At 42.7% G+C, this 13,488-nt stretch overlaps 1 protein-coding gene across 17 annotated transcripts in view; it reads left to right on the forward strand.

The window, feature by feature from the left end:
* ERC2 (ELKS/RAB6-interacting/CAST family member 2) overlaps window positions 1-13,488 on the forward strand; it is a 969,867-nt gene that overhangs the window by 789,045 nt on the left and 167,334 nt on the right. For 2 of the 17 annotated variants that reach the window (XM_063722064.1, XM_063722065.1), the window contains one exon: window positions 361-10,051. The exons of the other annotated variants lie outside the window; for them this stretch is intronic. The gene's annotated coding sequence lies outside the window, so the exon portion shown is untranslated. Of the gene's footprint in view, window positions 1-360; window positions 10,052-13,488 lie in introns of those variants that run through there. 17 annotated transcript variants of the gene reach the window in all.

The raw sequence follows: 13,488 nt of genomic DNA on the forward strand, positions 1-13,488 counted from the left end.
ATCATTTTTTCTTAAAAAATTGCATTCTAGTGTTGTATTGTGTGCGTGCTCAATTGTGCTCGCTGATGTTTGTGAATTGTGCCCTGTGTTTGCTACTGTGTTCTGTGAGCGCAGAATGTCCGCGTGCCCTGACCCTTCCCAAGAGCCCCCTCCATCCTACCTCACCTCCCCACCCCACAACCACATTACTGCTCTGCCTTGTTGGGGCTGGGTTTAGCACGATTCAAATGTTTCTGTGTTATTTAAGATGTAAACTGCCCTTACTAGGATTTATACACACTTTTTAAGGCATGATTGTGGACTCAGAAATTGTCACGATTCTCCAGTCGTGGTTTTCAGCCGACTGCTTGCTTTTACCAGATATGCCAGTGTGGTGTGACTCTCACGTCCTTCTGGTTGTGTCAAATGTTTGGCAAGGAATAAGGAAAATAAAATATGTATCTTCATGGAGCTGAAACTATCATCTCTAAGAAGCCCGTTTAATGGATTGTGCTATCTCTTCTATGGCAGTTCTGAAGAAAACACAAGGATCAAGGCATAGTAATGGTGAATGGGTAACTGTAACTCTTTAAATGAATTAGAATAGAAATATTCATATTAGCAGGTCTTATTAGTGACATTTTATCTGTTGCTTTTTAAAAATTATACTTCTATGAGGCTTTGCATTAGAAATTATACACATTGTATTTATCAGAGGGTTTTGTATTTTAAAAGCTGATCTTTAGCTATTAAGAACCCACCCTTTATTTACGTCCTATCTGCATTACGATTGAATAGTGACACATGTAATTACCACATGGTTATAAATGGAATACTGAAGTCTAGCAACTTTTGCTGCTGGGAATTACACCTCTCCTATATACCAAAGGCTGTTTAACACCAAGTCACAAACTCCCTGAAGTTGAATATACATATGGTTACATGGAATATGGTATTAAACTTGATAACATTGCATATGACATTTTATTCAGAACAAGGAATGTGGTAGATTGTGTGCAATGGTGATTTTTTTCTGATCAGAAAGTTTTCAATATATAGTTCTTTATTCTGGGATAAACATGAAATGACACAGTGCTGGAGAATCAACAGGTGTGGGACAATTCTTTGGGATAACTTAGCATGTATGTCTTTCCCCGAGTCTTGCCTTCAAATAGCATGGCAGGTAGTGCTTCAGGTGAAGTTTAACCAAGAGCTGGTACGTTTTGCCTGTAGGTGAGTTTCACTGTTGTGTTTTACTTCTTAGTTGAACCTGTTACACATCCCACTAATGGGTCAGTTTGCTTTTTTTGGTACTGAGGGAGCAGTTCACAGGATGGTGGTTTTCAGGTACAACATCTTTCTACATAGTAAAGATGTAATGCCTCCTGGATCTATTTGCTGCCAGTAAAACCTGCTTCATGTTAATACAGAAGTATCTCATCTCTTCTCCCTTTTCTTGGCAAAGGGGAAAACTACACTGGAATTAACACTTCCAGATGCAAAGTCATCCCATAGGAAAGCTTGTCAGTATGAGGAAGTGGGGAAATCAGAGAAGTTCTGGATGTCTATGGGAGCAACTGTCTCCCTATGTAGGGAAAATATTAAGAGAAATGTCACATTTACTCACAGAGAAAAGCTAATAAAAGTGGAAATGACCTAAAGTAATATGAAATGAGAAGAAAGCGTTTTATAGCATTAAAAAGCAAACACGTGAAGCCTGCCTCAAACATGCATGGAAAAGGTAGGTAAAGGAAAGTTCTAAGAGTTTGGCAGTTGTCTTGAAAAGTATAGCTCCTACTTGGGGCTCTTCTGTGAAGCTACTTCTTCCATCATGAGTATCAGGGCGCTAGGCTGCACTTGTGTGTCCTCCTGAATAGTGAAGATTTTTTATTGCTCTTTCACAAGATTCATGACACCCTGAGATATGAACAGTGTTGTTATCCTCAGGGTGGAATTGGCTCCAAGACCCATAGGAAATCTTGCTTTGCTTAAGGCAAATGCAGACAATTGTATTAAGCCCTATCCTCTTTATTTCTTCATGAATTTCCCCAAATGCCATGCACACCAGAAAATAAATGTTTTTAGAAATTTAGTCAATATGTAATCCTACTTTAGTATGCTGTAATAAATTTCATATGCTTCAGAGGAAAACTACTTATCTTTCTTTATGACTCCTTTAAACAAGTTTGCTTAGATATCCTCAGGCTTTTAAAACCATATCTTCAAGGATTTAAATAATGAGATACTGGGGGAACCTTCTGTTTTTGAGCAGCTGTTGCATGTTTTGAGTTGCATTACAATCCATAAGGCCTTAGGAGACATTAAATTTATAACTAAAGATGGATAATAGTGGTACATTAAAAATTAACTGTTTTCAATGTTTTGATTTATGGCCCCTATAAAAGAAACATTACAAGATGTTATTTTACTAGACATCGGTAATATGCTCATAATAGCATCGGAAGGCTCTGACTTGAATCTGGAGTTTTGGTGCTGAAATGAATCATAATTTAGAAAAAGTCACTCTAAAAATTTCAACAAATTGGAATTAGCATAACAAGCCCTTCAGCTCCTCCCTTTTTTGCCACTTTTGGAGGCTAAGTCCAGACATGATTTATTTGTCTCACTATGATCATTGAAGAGTGATATTTTCCCAGCACACAGTGGACCGGAGAAAGTTTACTTTTCTAAAGAGTTTTGACAGCCCCTAGAGCTAGCCTTTCCCCTCTTAAACCTCACACCCAGGCCTGGATTTATCAGCGTATGGCCTGTGCAGTCCACAGGCCCTACACTTAGAAGGTCTTCACTCTTAAGTTAAAACTCTGCTGTCACTGTCTTGAAATTCATAATGTTTTTCAAAGAAGGGGCATCACATGTTCATTTGCCCTCAGCGCCACTAATTATGTAGTCTATGCTGCCTACACCAAGCATATATTCCTATATTCTGCTTCCCAATTCTCTTTATACTCCCCCTCCCTGTTGGATCATCCACACTCTTGTTTTCTTATGCCTAGGATTTACCTGTGGCCAGCCTCATTGTTCTGGGTTTCTTCTAGAGACTCCACGGGATCACTTTTCCAGCAAGTTGTTGCCATCATAGGCATCCCTGGCAAAGCATATTCAACCACTGTCCTCTCACCAACAACCCCCCAAACCTCACACTCACACATACTTTCAATTGTGAAAATACGCTCTTGGAGGCCTAACAGTATTCCCTATCTTGCTTTGCAAAATACAGAAAAAGCAACTCCTCAATTCTCCATAACTGTCCTTCAGGAAAATCCACTTAATGTAGGTATCATTTGTGTCAGCAAATACTTCTTCATTTACATTGAATGAAGGTGCTTTCCATGGACCCCCCAAGAGGCATTCGGGTTTGTGAACATCAATGAGGTAGGCAATGGATGAGCAAATCGAGGCACCTTGTGAGATTTAGTGCCACCTCTGCCTTGACATTTGAATGTTTGAGCTCTTACTGTGAACTCTTGTAATTGAGCAAAGATAGAACACAAGTTTTTATTTATTAAACCACTAGAAAGGAATTAGTCTTTTTTGATTGAAAACATATGCAAATTTTTAGGACCCGATTCATAAAAATACAGATGTGGCATTAACAAGTTTTGGCATGAGGCTGTGATGCTAGTAGATGCAGCCTGTTCAAAATGAAGAATTGTAGCTGTCTGCCACCAGCACATGGACAATGTTATGGTGAGTAAAAATATGAATCCCAGAACATTTAGACACGAGGAAGTGGTGTTTTACAAATAAAAGCAGTGCTGGATGGCCCAGTGGAACTCCCTGCCATGCTTCCCCTCTGGAAGAATGAAAGAAGGAGAAAGGAGATGTTTTATTGTGGCTAGGAAGTTCAGGTCTGACTTGCCTTCTTTTAGCAGACAGGGTCTGGACACTAGGCCTGTGCTTGTCCTGGAACTAGAGAAATTTAATGGCTGCAAAAAGAAAATCAAGGAAAGAGCTCTGAGCTCTACACAAAGCAGAGGTTTCTATACAAAGTGGTGGTTTCTATGCAGAGTGCAGGTTTTCTTTCACACCTTCTGTACAGGGGTACCTACTGGTGCTTTTAATGCAATTTAGATTTTGTATAACTGAGGATCTGATATATCTCTTTCTTGTGCCATTGGCTACTAAGACTTTCATTTATTCATTCATTCATTTATTATTCACTCATTTGTCCATTCTTTCACCAAGCGGTTAAATTTTCAGTTAGATGCTAGGAAACCAGTGACAAATAAGATTGCCATGGTTGCTACCCTGTGGATCTTGCCATCTAGTCAAGGGACAGAATATAAATAATTAGACATCTCAATAGAAACCTTGCACATTTTGGTCATGGCTTTGATGGAAACCAGAAAGATACTGAGATTAACTTGAGGAACCTACTTAAGGAAGGATGTTCAGCAAGCATCTCTCCAAGGAAGTAAGTTTTAAGCCAAGTCTTAAAAGGGGAGAGTCAGGAGGTATCCATGCCAAGGCGTGCATTTGGGAGGTGGTCCCAGGAGGCATGCAAAAGCTGGAGGTGGGAAGGAGTTTATAAGCTGAAGAAGCTTGAAGACCATAACTCTGGGTAGAGCACAAAACAGTGAGATGAGGATGGAGAAGAGGGAAGGGACCAGAAAATGTAGGGCCTTTTATGGCGAGGTAGAGAGTTTAGATTTTAAGCCTAAGAAAACTGAGCAGACATCAGAGGAGTTTAAGCAGGGACATGACATGATTTGATTTATGTTGTAGAACAACCCTGGCTGCTGTATAGGGGATGAATTGTCATGGCAGGAAGAGCAGAAGTAGAGGCTGTTCCATGATCTGTGAGAGAATTGATGGCACTGACCCAGGGCAGCAGTAGTGGAGATGCAGACAAGTGGATAAATTGGAGATAAGACTAGGAAGGTGAAGCCAGGAGGACTTGGATGGGGAGGTAAGACAAAGGACAAAATTGAGAATGCCTCCAGATTTCCACCTTGGGTGTCAAAGCTGGAGCAAGCCATTGTTGGTGGTGGTGGGGGCACTGAGAGGGAACGCAGAGTTCTGGTTTCCCCAGATGTCCAGTCGGTCTGGCCAAGGGAAAGGCAGGCTTTTGACCTTGGCTCTTTTCCATGTTCCTGCATATCAGCAGGGGAATCTCTGGCCTCTTTTTGCAGTAATGTGCAGGCTGACAAGTTTAAAGCACGTCTGAAGTCTAACTTCAAGAGTGGGTGGTTCCTCCAACTTTTGAAGAAAAGGAGATTGCAAAACAAAGTCAGTAGTTATAGAATAAGGAGACATGTAAGGGGTAGCGATCTGTGGAAAAACAAAAACCCCAGAGTTGTAGGAGGTTGAAAGGGACCTAGGGACTAGAGGGACCTAGAGAGGAGGAAGTTGCCATTGGCTCTTGCAGTTCCCCCTGAGATCTCCAGGGATCAAGAATTCTGTCAGTTAAGGGATACAGCATGAGATTTTGGTTGCTCTTGATAATTGACTTCTCATCTTGAAATTCTAAGTATATTATTTTTCTGCAGAAGAAGCTTTCAGTAATCTCTTTTCAGGAGTTAATATGAGAACTAACCAGAAGTAGCTACGAGATGTTTTAGAACCGCCATGACAATGTCTCTACCTACTTCCAATTGCAAAATCGATTCCTGGGCAAAGTAAGATGTTTTTGCTTTATCTCTGTCTCCACTTCCTCCTTTTATTTTGCTCTTCTACTCCTCTGGAAGGTGTCTGTATATTTATATCTTCTATTCAGGCTTACAAAGCTGCTGTTTAGAGCTTCAACTTGAATATCCTATTCACGGTCTTTGCAATTAGTAATTTATTCAAAAAATATTTCTTCATCTTAGTACTGGAGTTGTACTGGATATACATCTCAGTACTGAGTCAAGGTAGTGAACAAAGTGTGATTCCTACCCTCGAGGAGCCAGAGTAGTACATAGATTCTCAAGCAGGCGTCCATAAACCCTGGAGGCTCTGCAAATCCCCTGACATGGTTAATAGGCTTCAATGTGGATGTATGCACATCTCCGCAAAGAGAGTATTTATTTATGTTCCTCAGCAGATAGAGGGGCCAGTGACTCAGAAAAAGTGAAGAAGACCCTCATCTATGGTGGGGTGGCTAACAGTGTGGTCTCTGGATTCAGATAGACCTGGGTTTGGATGACCTTGGGTAAGTCACCTTCCATCTCTCCCCTCCATTTTCTCTTTGAAGAAGGTTGTAACACCCCCAGGGCTGTGATGTGCTGAGTAAGATGCCAAGTCACGCCTGGTGCACGGTGAGTATTCAACCCTGGGTAGAATATCAGTATATCACTATTATTGTTACGTCTGGGCTCAGGAAAGTGTACTGTATCCATAAACAGAGGAAAGTGGTTGATACTGGGGTTGTTGAATTTGGGAGGTAAAAGAAAAGGCAAAAGAAAGGTAATCTATTCCTACGGCCATAGCTACACCCAAGCCACCTACATAGCAGGCCTTACTTAAAGCATGTTTACCCTATAAACATACCCTTTTCAATTACCTTTGATTTTTATAACACTTGGGTATAGCTAAGGAAAGTTTGATTGTTGGAGAGTATGAATTAGTCCATGTTTGTAGCAGAGGGTTTCTTTCAGCTAAAAGAAAAATCTAATGAGTAACACAAAAGCCAATGAATATTTAACAAATAATTAATTGCAAGCTAATGAATTGGAAGAGAGGAAAGGATAATAATGTCTCAGTCCACCTCTTTCTGCTCTCAAGGGTGATGGACTTGGAGGCCGAGGTAGAAGCTTTTAAGCAGGTTGGAGGGCAGTAAATAAGTTCTTGTGGGTTTTTCTGGAGCTCATAAGGGTTACCTGGCAAAGCAATGCATGTTGGCTTAGATATGACCACACTCTCAGGACCTGAAATCTGGCTGAGAAATCATAAACAAACAGTGGTGATAAATTACCATGGGCCAGAGGCGGGAGGCGTCTAGCAGTGTGTTGTTACATTACATTACATCCTTCCTGTGCCAGGGCTGGCGCACAGGGAGCACGCTGGCTCTCCCACCCCTTTGTCATTTGCTTTAGAGTATGCTGTTGGTCTGGTCTTGTTTAACCTCTTTATTAATGATCTGTAAAGGGGAGAAAAGAGCATGTGAAGGAAAGTCACAGATGACACTAATTTGGAAGGTGTTGGAAACACTAGCGAGGTCAGAGAAATCACACAAACGGCCTGAAGAAGGTTAGGAACATGGAGGGAAAATAACAAATCTTGGAGAAGTCCAGACACTCACGTCTGGTGAAAATTAATCTGAGACACAGATACCAATGGGTGGGAGGGATATGAAAAGCTGAATGCTAAAATAATAATAATAATAATAATAATAATAATAATAATAATAAGCTCAGTAAACATCAGCGAAACCAGCCAGCCCGGAAGTCTGCCATGGGTGAGAGTAGGGAGAGAGGTGCCTTTGGCAGTTAGCACTGTCAGTGTTAGCAGGTGCTAGAGAGACATGCGTAATCTTATGTGACAATTGTCTTACACCTGAGACATCACAATATTATACATGCTTTATCTCAGAGGATCACCCAAGTTATCAGAAAGATGGAAAGAAAGGCTGTGCACGCTGGCTCACACCTGTAATCCCAGCACTTTGGGAGGCCAAGGCGGACAGATCACTTGAGGTCAGGTGTTCAAGACCAGCCTGGCCAACATGGCGAAACCCTGTCTCTACTAAAAATGCAAAAAATTAGTTAGGCGTAGTGGCACATGCCTGTAATCCCAGCTACCTGGGAAGCTGAGGCAGGAGAATTGCTTGAACTTGAGAGGCAGAGGTTGCAGTGAGCTGGAAATCACTCCAGTCTGGACGACAAGAGTGAAACTCTCTCTCAAAAAAAAAAAAAAAAAAAGAAAAAGAAAAAGAAAAAGAAAGATGGAAAGGGTTTTTAAACAATGCAGGGAATCATTTAATGTTGGAGGCAGAACCAAAGCTTCTAAACGAATTATTAATAACATTTGAAAATGGCCATAATGGCACTTTCAGAGAGGCCAGAAGGTATTCCTCTAGAATATGCAAATGTGGGGTTGAGAAGGCTCACAGGTTTCATTTTGAGACTTGTAGACTGAGAATAGATACTTCTCAGAGGCCTCTTTGGGGAGCCATCCAATTGGTGGGCAATGTAATGCTCTGAGTCAGAATTGTCTTGTTGGTTCAGGGAAAGCAACTCCAGCCCCACCTCTTTCCAGCCATCTCCACAGCCCCAACCAAAGGGGAAAACCAAGACAACATCTAAAATCAGAGCACATATTATGGCCACCACTAGGTGTATCAATCAGAATGACTACATTCCTTTCTGCTATTGGAGCATCCATTGGTTGGAGGTCATTAGCCTTACCAAGACGTACCTAACTCTATCCTCAGGCCTCCCCCATATATTCCTTCTCCAGAGTCACATGATCCCTGCAGGAAAATTGCTAGTCCACCATCTGGTGGCTACCTGGTGTTCTTATGAAACTGGTACTGCAACCCTCATTGCGCCTTCCCCATGAACATGTTTGTCAGAGACTTTGAGATGGGAATGTATTCTGGGAATATACATGCCCTCTAGCTTTGTTTTCTGGGAAATATAATGTAAATGCTGAGAACAACAGCACACAGCAACTGAGAACTTCCACTGTGCCAGGTCAGGATCTAAGCTGCTCGTGTGCTCCATCTTGAGCGGAGTAAGATTGGGATGTCGGGCCCCCATCCCTCTGAAGCAGATCCTGCACTTGTAAACATGGGTCCATGCATGCCTTGCAGCTCACAGGGTTGTTCCCATGGTGACAAAATCACTGAGATGCTGAGCCTTTATAAGGAGACTCCTTGCCATTTCTTTCAGCCTAAGAGTCAGTGTTTACAACCCCACTGTGTGCCCTTCTGCTGTGCACCTGAATAAATCAGGTCCCTTCTTTTAGGTTTATGTGGGTGGTTGAAGGGCAAGGGTAGCTTTAAAATCTGCCAGTCCCCAAACATTTCGTTAGTTCCTCAGTCACTGTGTATATGCAGAGAGGTAGAAACAGAGCCCCTTGGATTTTGAAGAAGAAAGATTGTTATAATCTCTTTGAGAGAAGATTTCTCAGTTAAACCTATTAGATCCAGAATAAAAAGGCAGACTCCCATATGTGGCGAAAGACTCCTCGCTGTACATTGTATCTTTGTCCATCAGAGGGCAAACATAGGACGAGGCCCTGAAATAATAATCGCAGATTGCTTTCACTGGGAAACCTGAGCTTCCTACAGCCACCAATTCATTTTCCCCATGTATTACTTTTATGTTCATTTTACAAAACTTAGGAAATTTAATAAGTATATCAGGAAAAAAATTTTCTCAAAATCCTCATTCAGAGAAAGCATCATTTTTAACCTTTCAGTATATATCTTGCCATATTTTTCCTATGCAGATGGTCTTGTAAATATGTACTTGATGGAGATGGGAATCTGACTTTGCATAATCTTTGGTGCAGAGTGGTTGGGCAGTACCCAGGCTCTAGAGCCTCACAGACCAAGTTCAAATACTGGTTCCACCACTCCCACCTGATGGATTAAGCCTTTAAAGGTAACTAAGACTGTTTTTGGTGGTGTTATCATTTACTTGGCATTACATGACTGTTTTTCACATCTGTTTATAATTTTAAGATATGCTCTGCGTCGGGCAGTCGGGAGGTCAGGGCAGGCTGGAGTGGCCACGCACACTAGAGCCCTTGGGATGCAGAGGCTGGGAAGAGTACACTGTTGCCCAGTGGGTTTGTTCTTGGCAGTGGCATGAGGCTTCATTGTTCCCTGCTCAGGTGTCAGAGGAGTGCCTCTGATTGCCCTGAGTCAGCGTGTGATGGAATTAGCAACCCTGCTGATCCCTCAGCCTCTGTTCTTCTTTCTGTGCACCTTGATCTCTGAAGTCACTGTGTTATTTGAAAAGAAAAAAAAAACCTCGGTAATTAAAAAGGGAGTCTCCCCATTGCCCCATTGGCCCATGGCACTGGATTGTAAACAGATTCAGTGTGTGGGACTCTGGCTGCTGTTTTGTGTTGGGTTTGTGGTTTTACTTATTTTTTTATACTTGTCTCCCCTGGTGCTGGGGCACTAGCTTGGGAGCATGATAAAAATCATGTTATCGAAGAAACCTCTCTGCTCCTCTTTTTTTTTTTTTTTTTTTTTTTTGAGACGGAGTCTTGCTTTGTCACCAGGCTGGAGTGCAGTCGCGCGATCTCGGCTCACTGCAACCTTTGTCTCCCAGGTTCAAGAGATTCTCCTGCCTCAGCCTCCCGAGTAGCTGGGAATACAGGCATGCGCCACCACGCCCAGCTAGTTTTTGTAGTTTTAGTAGAGACAGGGTTTCACCATGTTGGCCAGGATGGTCTTGATTTCTTGACCTCGTGATCTGCCCGCCTCGGCCTCCCAAAGTGCTGGGATTACAGGCGTGAGCCACCATGCCCGGCCTCTGCTCCCCTTTGTCTGAAGGCAGGTGACACATTGGGAAACTCATGGCAAGTCTGTTTTCTTCTCAGAGAGGAAGAGCTTGCAGGGCTAACAGTGTTTCCCCGAGCTGATCCGAAACATGATTCGGGCTCAGTACAATTGGCCACTGAAAAGAATTGTCCTTCCCCTTCATGGAATGTGGAATGAGAAAGGGAGAATGAGGAAGTCTTCTAGAGCCAGAGAGGAATCTTTGTCCCTCATTATATAACAGGCTTGGGACACAGGGAAATCTAATATGTCAGATAAGGAGGTGACGATGTGTGAGGGTGCCAGCTGAGATGCACCAGATGAATTTTCTCCATGTTATTATTTTTAAAAATTATGAATGCACCAATATGTTGATGGAGCCTGGACTGTTGAGCCATTTTTTCATGTGAGGGCCTGACTCTATGCGAGAGACTCCTACACGCCGAAGCCTGCAGGAGCTTTATGTAGCTGGGTTGCATTTCCATGGCACGGACTGGGGACAGGGAAGGATGGACTCTGGCATTTGCCCCTCTGTAGGTCACTGCTATCCTGACAAACACTGAGGGGGCCTTCAGCACAGTGGCTTTCTGCCTAGTTCACTTATCTTAGGGAAAACACCTCAAAGTTCCAAGAGCTGACACTGCCGTTTCTTCTACTTCTGTCTCACTCACATAGCACCCTTGCCAGTTTAGAGAAAATGCCCAGTGTCCCTGATTTTCATCTGATCTCCCATCAGCTCTATGAGGAGAGCAGACAGGCGACACCATGCCTATTTTATAGAGTAAGAAAAGGAGGTTTGTCCAGGGCTATACAGATGAGACACAGGGGAACTAGTACGTGAACTTCAAACATGTGACTCTTGGCCAGCTACTCCTTCCACTATAGTAGTAATTCCCTAAGGTGTTCCTCAGTGCACTGATGGTGTTGAATATTAAAAGACAATTTTTTTTTGAGATAGGGTCCTCCTCTGTCACCGAGGCTGGAGTGCAATGGTGTGATCATGGCTCTCGGCAGTCTCAGACTTGTGGGTTCAAGCGAGATCCTCCACCTCAGCCTCCCATGTAGCTAGGAGGCGCACACCACCATGCTTGGCTATTTGTGTAGGGGTGGGGGGCCTAGAGATGGTGTATTGCTATGTTGCCCAGGCTGGTCTCAAACTTCTGGACTCAGGTGATCCACCTCAGCTCCCAAAGTGCTGGGATTACAGGAATGAGCTACCCGACCTGGCCACTATTTTTAAAAATAGTCATAAAGCCATATGGTGTTCAAATAAGTTTGAGCAAAGCTGGATTAAACAGCATTAATAGGTTTCTCCACTGCAGGCCTTCTCAGAGCCTTCAGTAGGCCAGGGTCCTCCAGCCAGCTGTCATACTCCAGAGAAAGAGCGTTTGCTGTGCTTATTGCTCACAGCCCCTTTTCTTCTCAGACCCTCATGTAGAATTAGGGTGCACAGAATATATCTGGGGAAAGTTTTGCTGCAGGCTGACTTCTCTTGGACTATAGGATGAGCCATTTTCCAAGCAGGTGGAGCTACCACCACTGACTGAGGTGGTTAACACGAAGCCTGGACAACCTCATGCCAAAAATGATGAATCGGCCTGAAAAGGAGAAGGCAGATAGCCTAGCACCACCATTAGGCTTTTCTTTTTCTTACTATGTTTGGCAACTATGTTTTGCCAAGTGCTTACTTATGTGGAGCTTAATGGGCATATATATTCACTGTTCAACAAGACTGAGACAAATAAAAAGGAACTTGGGGCCTTTCTCAAAGGATGTCGGCAAAGGAGAGGCTAGCATTTCCTCTCCTGTGCTGATGACCACGTGCCCACCACTGTCCCAAGTTAGGGCTTACTACAAAACTTTGCAATGTCCAGATAGTAAATATTTTAGGTTTTGTGGTCCAAAATCTGTGGGCAAAATCCAGATATAGATGTTTATATAACAAGGAAGAAAACAAATGTTCATAGATTTTTTTTATGGAAGAAATTCAAAATATAATGAGTATAATTTTTTGTAATATACCTCTACTAATGAGAAGAGAGTGGGTTTCTTTTAGGGGATAACATGTCACTTTATTGGGGATCAAAATTAGTATTCTCTGTTATCAAAATATATTGCAAATGTTCATCTGTTAGTGATGATCTGTAATGGTATTTTATGTATTTCATCTTTAAAAATATCTGTCCATACACATATGTGATATGCATGACACTCAAAGTGTGGTCAAGTTAGAGCAACCTTGCTGCCATTTGTAGTGTGTGAACAGCAGTGCAAAGCCATAAGTGTGCCACGTGTGGTCTTGGCTGCAACTCCATAACCCTGCCATTGCCATGCAAAAGCAGCCAGAGACCATACGAGTGGGCATGGCTGTGTTCCACTGTAAACTATACTTATGGACAGTGAAATTTGAATTTCATATCATTTCCATGTGTCACGAAATATTCGTTTTAAAAAAATTCCCCCCAACTGTTGAAAAAGGTAAAACCCATTTTTGGCTTGCAGACCACACAAAAACCAGTGGCTGGCTGAATTTGACCTGTTGGGCCATTATTTGCCACCCCATTCTATGTGCTTTCACATTGGTCATCTTGTTCATCCTGACATCTCAGTATGTGGTATGTACCACTATGATCCTGTCTTCAAGATGAGGAAACTCAGACACAGAGAGGGAAAGCTCTTTACCCAAAGTCACACAGCTCCGAAATCTCAGAGCTGGGATTCGAACCCAGGTATGTCTGACTCCAGAGCTGCAGGGCGGTTGCTTGTCTGCACTGACTCACATTACATTCCCCATGGTGACCCTTTTCAATCTCTGCTGTAGTCTTCAAGCTCCCCAACAAACTCCCCTCATGGGAAGGGGAAGATGGGCCCATTTCATTAAGAATCATGAAGACAGCCAACAAAGGCTCTGTCCATTTTCCTCCTCTCCACCTTAGGGGTTTTCTCCATTGACCACTTCTCTGCTTCCTTCTCACATCTTATTTCACCACCTCTTCCTCCTTTTGTTCTTCCCTTTTTTCATGAGTAGAACATCCAGTCTGCATATAGGATCTCATGGGGTAAGAGTGTGA

The sequence above is a fragment of the Pongo abelii genome, chromosome 2, assembly GCF_028885655.2.
Source record: "Pongo abelii isolate AG06213 chromosome 2, NHGRI_mPonAbe1-v2.0_pri, whole genome shotgun sequence".
NCBI classification, from domain to species: domain Eukaryota; kingdom Metazoa; phylum Chordata; class Mammalia; order Primates; family Hominidae; genus Pongo; species Pongo abelii.